This window comes from Rhineura floridana, chromosome 22 (assembly GCF_030035675.1).
Source record: "Rhineura floridana isolate rRhiFlo1 chromosome 22, rRhiFlo1.hap2, whole genome shotgun sequence".
NCBI classification, from domain to species: Eukaryota; Metazoa; Chordata; class Lepidosauria; order Squamata; family Rhineuridae; genus Rhineura; species Rhineura floridana.
The window spans coordinates 15,753,818-15,763,396 of NC_084501.1; the positions used below are offsets into that span (position 1 = coordinate 15,753,818).

General features: G+C 40.0%; 1 long non-coding RNA gene across 1 annotated transcript; it reads left to right on the forward strand.

Moving 5' to 3' along the window:
• The first annotated feature begins 4,780 nt into the window (after window positions 1-4,780).
• LOC133374752 (uncharacterized) lies at window positions 4,781-7,431 on the forward strand. Its single transcript, XR_009759966.1, has 2 exons — window positions 4,781-4,950; window positions 6,806-7,431. It is a non-coding gene; the product is annotated as an uncharacterized LOC133374752 (long non-coding RNA).
• Window positions 7,432-9,579: the final 2,148 nt, after the last annotated feature.

Consider the following 9,579-nt stretch of genomic DNA (forward strand, 5'->3'; position numbering starts at 1 on the left):
GCTGTGCCTTGTGTTGTTGGTTCATTCTGTGCTTCATAAATCTCTTTCCCTGGGGGAAAAGTCCACAGCTCACCGGCAGAGCAGTTGCTCTGCATGCCGATGATCCCATGTTCAATCCCTGGCAATGCTCAATACCCCAGTGAATGTCTCCATACTGAAACCCTGGAGAGCAGCTGCCCATCGCAGTCAACCATACTGAGCTAGATGGACCAGTGGTTTGACTCGGTACAAGGCAGCTTCTTACATTCTTATTCAAAAAAGGATTAAACAAATTCATGGAGGATAAAGCTATCAGTGGTTGCTAACTCTGATGGCTGTGTTGTCCACTGTTGGAGGTGGAATGCTTCTGAAGAGCAGTTGCTGGAAACCTCAGGAGGGGAGGGTTATAGCAATGCTCACTGCTTGGATGCTTCTAAGAGGCATCTGGCTTGCTAAAGTGAGGACAGGATGCGATCCAGCAAGTTCTTCTTATGTCCTTACCAAAGATCTGTGATTTTTCCCCATTCAAGGAAACATTACTTGTGGCCATTTAAGATCATGCGCTTAGAGACAGTGCTGATGCATCCAGGTTTATACTCTTGGTGCTTCACCTGGTTTTAGGATGATTTATGGCTCTAATGATCTCATGATGGTGTACATGATTCCTCATTTTGTCTTCACAGCATCCCAGTGAGGTAGAAAAAACTAGGTGAACAAATTTGAGTGTCCCCAGTCTATTTTAAACATTTTTGCTGTTAAAAATCTTAAAGTAGTTTACAACAAAGACTAGCAGAAAGTGAGGAGTCCATGTGCCTGGCTTGTGCTTGGAGATGTTGTCCATTCTTTCCTACTGTGCTTTAAGAATGGCTCAGTTGAGCGCACAGAGATTTGAGGAAGTGACTCGCCCAATGGATTCATTGTCCATGAAAGCGGTGAAACTGTTATGTGAGCAGTCCTATGCGAAGTGGAAGGAATGAACAATGCAGCAGCAGCATCACAGGAGCAGAGGATAGAGAAATCATGTTCTGGAAATGGCAATATTAGGTATCTCCTTACTGAAATATGTGGCTATTATAAACCATACTTTTAAAAGGACCTTTCACATGTCTGCTGCAGTTCAAAAATTAGCTTTGATTGCTAATCTAAAAGGTCCTTTGATTCCTAATCTAGAAGTTAGAGTTGTTTGCAACTAAGACCAGGAGAAAGGGTAACCATTAATTTCAGTGGGTCTGCTTTGAGTAGGAGTATCATTATATAACAACCCTCAGCCAGTGTGGTGTAGAGGAGCAGGATTTAACTAAAACAAAAAATTATCGGCCAATATCTTTACTGAATAATGACTATAAAATTTTTACAATGATTTTGGCTGAAAGAATGAAAATAATATTGCAACAATTTATTCAGGAAGATCAAGCGGGGTTTTTACCTAAAAGACAATCACGTGATAACGTCAGGAATGTTTTGAATGTGTTGGAATATCTAGAACAACGAAATGACATACAAGCTGCTTTGATTTTCTTGGATGCTGAGAAAGCATTTGATAATTTGAATTGGAAATTTATGTTTAAGGTTCTAGAGCAAATGGACTTTGGAGATAATTTTATAAAATGGATCAGATCGATTTATACATCACAGAAGGCACAGATAATTGTCAATGGGGATTTAACGGACTCATGTGAAATACAAAAGGGTACAAGACAGGGATGTCCATTGTTCCCCCTTCTATTTATTCTGGTTTTAGAAGTGCTGCTTAGAGACATAAGGCAAGACAAAAGGATTTCAGGAATAAAGATAAAAAAAGAGGAATATAAATTGAGAGCATTTGCTGATGACTTGATAATTGTATTAGAAAATCCCTTGGAAGGAATCAAAGTATTGATGGATAAATTAGAAGAATTTGGACCATTAGCAGGATTTAAGATCAATAATCAAAAAACGAAGATGCTGGTGAAAAATTTATCTTTAAGAGATCAAAAAGAGTTAATGGAGAAGATAGATTTTAAAATAGAAGAAAAGGTGAAATATTTAGGTATCATTATGACAAATAAAAATTCAAAGTTGTTTCATAATAATTATGAAAAACTATGGCCAGAGATTAAGAAAGATTTGTTAAAATGGGATAAATTACAGTTGTCATTAATGGGTAGAATATCTGTAATAAAAATGAATGTATTGCCAAGAATGATGTTTCTATTTCAAACAATACCTGTCATATCCTCTGATCTACCTTTCAAACAATGGCAAAAAGATATTTCTAAATTTGTTTGGCAGGGGAAAAAACCAAGAGTTAAATTTAAATTATTACAAGACGCCAAAGAAAGAGGAGGGCTGGGATTACCAAATTTGAGACTTTATTTTGCTGCTTGTTGCTTAGTCTGGATAAAGGAATGGATTCTATTGAGGAATAAAAGATTATTGGATTTGGAGGGTCACAACCTGAAGTGGGGATGGCATGGATATCTATGGTATGATAAAGTAAAAGTTAATGTGGATTTTAATAATCATTTTATAAGACGTCCTTTGTTGAATATATAGAATAAATACAAAACAAGGTTTTTTTCGAAAATACCACTATGTGTTTCAAGTCAAGAAGCATTTTATAGAAGAGAAATGGCTGGAAATGAGAAATGGTTAACTTACCAAGAACTATTAGAAAATGCGCATGGTGAATATATAATGAAAGAGAGAGAACAACTAATAAAGGAAGGATATAGTTCACAATGGTTTGCCTATTTACAATTGTTAGAAAGATTTAAAATGGACAAGAAAATGTATGGGTTTGAAATAAAGAAATCTGATTTTGAAATAGGTTTGTGTACAAATGATGAATGCATAATTGTAAAAATGTATAAATTTTTATTAAAAATGGACATGGAAGAAGAACAAGTAAAAGAGTGTATGGTTAAGTGGGCAAAAAATTTTGGTTATAATATACAAATGGATCAATGGGAAAATATGTGGAAAAAAGGTTTGAAATTTACATTATGCTATAATCTTAAAGAAAATTTTTATAAAATGATGTATCGTTGGTACATGACTCCAGAAAAGTTGTCAAAAATGTATAGTAATGTTTCTAATGTATGTTGGAAATGTAAACAACAAGAAGGATCTTTTTATCATATGTGGTGGTTGTGTAAACAGGCAAAATTATTTTGGGCACAGATAGGTAGGATGATGTAAAAAATCTTAAAGATAAATATTCAGCCAAAACCAGAATTTTTTTTATTGGGTTTTATGGATAAACAAAAGGAAAAGAAATATGGAAGAATAATATTATATATGATCACGGCAGCAAGATTACTATATGCACAAAAGTGGAAAATGGAATCGATACCAACAATGGAAGAATGGCTATTGAAATTAATGGACTTAGTTGAGATGGACAAATTGACATGTCTTATTAGAGAAAAAATGACAGATACATTTCTTAAGGAATGGAAGCCTCTTTTGGACTTTTTGTTGAAAGAAAAAAATGAAATGATGATAATGGGATTTGACGATTAATTAAGATAGACTTTGTAAAAAGTGAATTTCGTATGTTCTAGGAGACAGGTTTGATATATATTATATACTTATAGCTGATCTGTAACAAATCGGAAGTCAAGTTTTTCTTTTTCTTTTTCTTTTTTTCTGTTGTATTGTTTTTGTTGTATTTGTATTTGTTTTTATAAAAATTTGAAAAATAAAAAATTATTATAAAAAAGGAGTATCATTATATAACGACCCTCAGCCAGTGTGGTGTAGTGGTTACGGTGTTGGACTATGATCTGGAATCCCCACACAGCCATGAACCTCACTGGGTGACCTTGGGCCAGTCACTGTCTCCCTGCATCAGAGGAAGGCAATGGTAAACCCCCTCTGTCCCAAGTGTGACCAATATGACCCTATAATAGCATTGGGGTAATGTGCTGGCAACATCACCAAAGGGTTGGCCTCATAAAAACCTACAGGAGGTTTTGGGATGTGTTGCCCACGTAACCAAAGAATTGTCCATGTTACCCTACAATAGTGTCCGAGTTACAGTTTGTATCCAAGGAGACTCCTACTCAGGGTAAACCCAACAAAATTAATGAATATGATGAACTTTACATTCATTTCAGTTGGTCTGGTCTAAGCAGAACTTAGCTGGACTCAGTCCTATATGTTTGTTGCATAGTCTTGGCAATCAAACTTTACAGTGGCTTCTTGAGCCAACATTCGACTTGCCCTCCATTCTGATGCAGAGGGAAAATGCAAAGATGTTGTGCTGAATTCCAGAGGCAGGTCATATGCTCCTTTGGGTGACAGCTGACATGACACAACCCTCAGATGATGCACCGAACACAAAAACACCTCCATAAGCCTACCTATGCTGGAGGAGCATGAAGTTCTGATATCACATAGGAGGAGGGAAACCACAAAATTCAGGTAGAAAAGATATCCTAAGGCTTTTGAGGTGTTGATCTCATCTATTGGTCTCATTCCTATTGCCATGTACAAATGCTGCTAATGCTAATTACAAGCACTAGATTAAAAGGAATGACCGCTATCTGAGATGGAACAACCAACTGAAAAGGAATCATGTGATGTTGAGCAACTATGCTGATATTCAGCCACATGGATCCCAGTGAGAAGGTCAGCTCCATTCTCTGTGATGTTCATATTCATAAAACCATCCTTTCCAAGTGCCATGTGGGATATGTGTGTGGTGTCACAATCACAGTCTGATGAGCATCAAATGCCACTAATTACATACCTTAGGAAATTCCCTCCCAGTGTGAATAAAGGCAAGAGACATGGGATGGAGAGATGGATGGGGCAGCACATAGACATGTGCTTTGGCAGGCAATGAAGAATACGTCTGTTCATTTGTGGTTCCTCATTTCCCAGGGGAGGGTGCTTGGAGCTCTATAAAAAGGCCCTGTCTCTCTGAACTCTTCACTCACTGACTTGCATCTCCATCGTGCTTACAAGTTCTGACTGCTGCACAAGGTAAGTTACATGGAACTGCTGGGAAATGGGAATTTAGCTCTTCCAGAAACCCAGTCCTGCCACTGCAGTAAGTGGTTGGAAATACTGGAACTACTTGCAGAACGAGATCCGTCAGGTTCTCCTTTTTTATGGCTTGATAGTGTTTTACTCCTTTTAGGAACATACAAAGCTGCCTTGAACTGATTCAGACCACTTGGTGTCTGCCTCAGTATTGTTGACACTCTCTCGCAGCAGCTGTCCAGGATCATAGACTCAGGGGTCTCTCCCAGCTCTAACAGGGATTGTACCTGTGACCTCCCCAATGCAAAGTAGCTGCTATACCTCTGAGATATGGACATAGCACTAAATAGAAAGTAAGATCCCAGTCCTCACGGTTCTGAATAATGGGCTGATTTAAGCACGGGCATCCAAGGAATTTGCAGCCCTTATATTTACAACCAAAATGTAAAATGTAAATGTACTGCCTTCAAGTCGATTCTGACTTATGGCAACCCTCTAAATAGGGTTTTCATGAGGCTGAGAGGCACTGACTGGCCCAAGGTCACCCAGTGAGCTTCATGGCTATGTGGGGATTCAAACCCTGGTCTCCCAGGTCATAGTCCAACACCTTAACCACTATACCACACTGGATTTACAACCAAATCCCTCCCCAAATGTTCTTCCGATGTTACGAGAATACTCAAATATTTTTTCTTTATGTTTTCCTAACACCAGATTTGGATATTCTGTTCATAGGGTTTTTGTGATAAGAGGTATTCAGAGATGGCTTACCATTGCCTTCCTCTGAGTTTGGATGCATCTTAGTCTGGTGTCTCAGCTTTGACCATTCCGCCTTGGGTGTCCCTGCTAGGAGTCTAGCCTCTTGGTCTAGGCTCCTGACAGCATTGCTCTCAGCTTCTTCAACACTCTCAAACCCCCTCACCACATTAAGGTGTGCATCCTAGAAGGGAATAGAAAAAGAGGAAGGCCAAACAAGAGATGGATTGATCCTATAAAGGAAGCCACAGACATGAATTTACAAGATCTGAACAGGTTGGTTCACGACAGATGCTGTTGGAGATCTCTGATTAATAGGGTCTCCATAGGTCGTAGTTGACTTGAAAGCACATAACAACAATACCAGATATGTCTAATTGGCACTCAGGGCTGACATGGGGAACCTGTGGCTCTCCGGATGTTGCTCAGTGCCACTTCCCATCAGCCTCAGCCAACATGCTGTGTGGTCAGGGATGATGATGAGAGTTGTAATCTTGCAAAATGTATAAGGCCACAGGCTCCCCATTGCTGCTTTATATAGAACATAAAAGGTCTCCTGTGGGATCAGACCAAAAGTTTATCTAATCCAGCATCTCAGTTTGAGGAATGACTGTCTGCAAAGACTACAACGACACAAGAAACCAGCATGACCAATGGTTAGGAATTGGAATGGAATTTTGGTTGTCTCAGTTTCTCTTTTTTCCATTCTCAAATTCAGTTCTCCACATTCACGCAGCAATTGGTGATTTTCCCCCACCCCGTTCTGGAGCTCTCATGGGGGCACCCTGGATTATGGCTGGTCCTGAGAAATCCAGATGTCTAGAGAGCTGAGGCCACACTCAGGCCTACAAATAGCTTCCTGCACTGGGGGTGCAAGGCTCGCTTTAAAAAAATTACTAAGATGTATTTAAATATTAATCTCATCACAAAATATGTTTAAGTATCTATTTTATCCCGATCTGCCCATTTCAGAACACATTTTACCCTGACATATACATTTTCATGCAATTTGGTATGGTGTTGTGGAGCATTTTGAACAATGCATGGATGTGAATATTGTGTGGTTCAATTACAATAACTAATGATTTGCTTCCTTCAGCTTCACTACATCAAAATGTCCTGTTGTGGAAGCCACCGCTGCTCCCGGTGTGGCTGCTCGCCCTGCTGCTGCCACAGGAGGGCCTGCTGTTCCCGCTGTGGCTGCTCCCCCTGCTGCTGCCGCAGGACCACCTGCTGTTCCCGCTGTGGCTGCTCCCCCTGCTGCTGCCGCAGGACCACCTGCTGTTCCCGCTGTGGCTGCTCCCCCTGCTGCTGCCGCAGGGTCACCTACTGTTCCCACTCATGCTCCTCTTCCCAGCAGTACAAGCGCTGAACACATTAGAAATTGCTAATGAGGATCTGGATGCAAATAACAGTATGCTAGTCCAGTACCCGGAAACAAAATCCTTCATGCTGGTTGCCACCTCAACACCCGGAATATTGAGATTAATGTCAACACACACACACATATTTATTGTGCTGATATTGCTGACTTAGATGCCACTTCTTCCTGCCTCCTTCATGAAATTGAAGATTCTTCTCTTCCACCCTACCTGAAAATCCCAGTGAAGGAGTCTTGGCTTTTTCGTGGCATTTATGGTGCTCCTATTTTCCCTTCAGTGTTCAGGATGTGATTGTCTCTTCCTAGTTCTGTATTAACTCTCCCAATTAAATTCTGGAATCATAGCCGTGCCTTGTATTGTTGGTTCATTCTGTGGGTCTTGTATTGCTTTCCTTGGGGGAAAAGGCCATAGCTCACTGGCAGAGCATTTGCTTTGCATACAGAAGGTCCCATGTTCAAACCCTGGCAATGTTCAATACGCAAGTGAATGTCTCCATACTGAAATCCTGGAGAGCAGCTGCCCATCACAGTCAACCATACTGAGCTAGATGGACCAGTGGTTTGACTCGGTACAAGGCAGCTTCTTACATTCTTATTCAAAAAAGGATTAGACTAATTCATGGAGGATAAAGATATCAGTGGCTACTAATTCTGATGGCTGTGTTGTCCCTTCGGTGTTGGAGGCAGTATGCTTCTGAATAGCAGTTGCTGAAACCTCAGGAGGTGGAGTTGCAGCTTCTAAGAGGCATCTGGCTAGCTACTGTGGGCCATGGGTCTAATTCAGCAGGTTCATCTTACGTTCTTACCAAAGATCTGTGAGTTTTCCACATTCAAGGAAAGGTGACTTGTGGCTATTTCAAATCATGCCCTTAGAGACAGTACAGATGCAACCAGGTTCAAACTCTTGGTGCCTCCCTCCGAGGTGCCTCCCTTGGTTTTAGGATGATTTATCTCTCTAATAATTTAAACAAATTTATGAAGGATAAAGATATCAGTGGCTACTAATTCTGATGGCTGTGTTGTCCCTTCAGTGTTGGAGGCAGTATGCTTCTGAATAGCAGTTGCTGAAACCTCAGGAGGTGGAGTTACAGCAACGCTCACCACTTGCGTTCTTCTAAAAGGCATCTGGCTAGCTACTGTGGGCCATGGGTCTAATTCAGCAGGTTCGTCTTATGTTCTTACCAAAGATCTGTGAGTTTTCCACATTCAAGGAAAGGTGACTTGTGGCTATTTCAAATCATGCCCTTAGAGACAGTACAGATGCAACCAGGTTCAAACTCTTGGTGCCTCCCTCCGAGGTGTCTCCCTTGGTTTTAGGATGATTTATATCTCTAATAATATCATGATGGTGTACATGTTCCCTAATTTTGTCTTCACAGCATCCCAGTGAGGTAGAGAAAACAAGGGGAATGGATTTGGGTGTCCCTAGTCTATTTTAAAGGTTTTAGCCATATAGATAGTTTGATATATATCAATATACAATATATGTATATATAGCCTCAATGCTCCTGTTAGAGAATTGTATGTAGCCAGCGTGGACGACCTTAGATGCGGGTGTACAATTGCAGTCCTCAAGGCCTTCCTGTGTGACCCTCAAGATTCTCCTCTGTTTCAAAATACCAGAACCAAATTTAAGTAATTTTTTTTTTAATTTTTAAGTAAAATTAACAGATCCTTCCATTCTTAATCTGCAGGTTCTACTAAAAAAAGTAACCTTCACAGATGAAGCTCACTGAGTGACATTGGGCCATTCACTGTCTCTCAGCCAAGGATGGGTGATAATTTTGATTCAGTCTGCGTTTCAAGCACCTTCCGAAATAATGAGAACCGAAAGATGGCCATCCTTCAAAATTCGCACTTATCTTAATTTTGCAGTGCAGTTTGCCAACCAACCAATGTTTACAAAAATGCATGTATTAGGGGAGATTGTGCATACAAATTGTTTATCCTGCCCTTTTTCTCAGTAGGAGCCCATACAGATGAATATATGACCTTCAGAAATGTATTATATGATGAAAAATAGCTCACAAAAATGAGCACATTAGTCAGAACTCCCTACAAAAAATGTTTTTGTTAGGAGAACTATGCACTAAACCACTGTAGAATTCTGAGGATTTCTTTAAATAATTGCAAATTGCAAATTGCTGTAGAAATGTGGATAACTGAATTTGAGATCGGAAAACTGAGAAACTGAGAGAACCGAAATTGACAGATCTTTCCATTTCCTGATCTTTTCTACTTTCATCCCAGCCTACCTCACAGGGTTGTTGTAGGGATAAAATATGGAGAAGAACCATGTTTGTATGTCACCTTGCATTCATTGTCTGAAAGGTGAGATAGAATTGAACTAACAAATAAATAAATTTGTCATGCTGGAAGGCTGCCCACTGCCTGCTATGACCCAGAAACATTAGTGCTATGCTCAGTCGGTCTTCAAGATGCTACAAGACTGATCAAGCTTTGGTTGTACAGCATGGAGATACCCTGCTTCT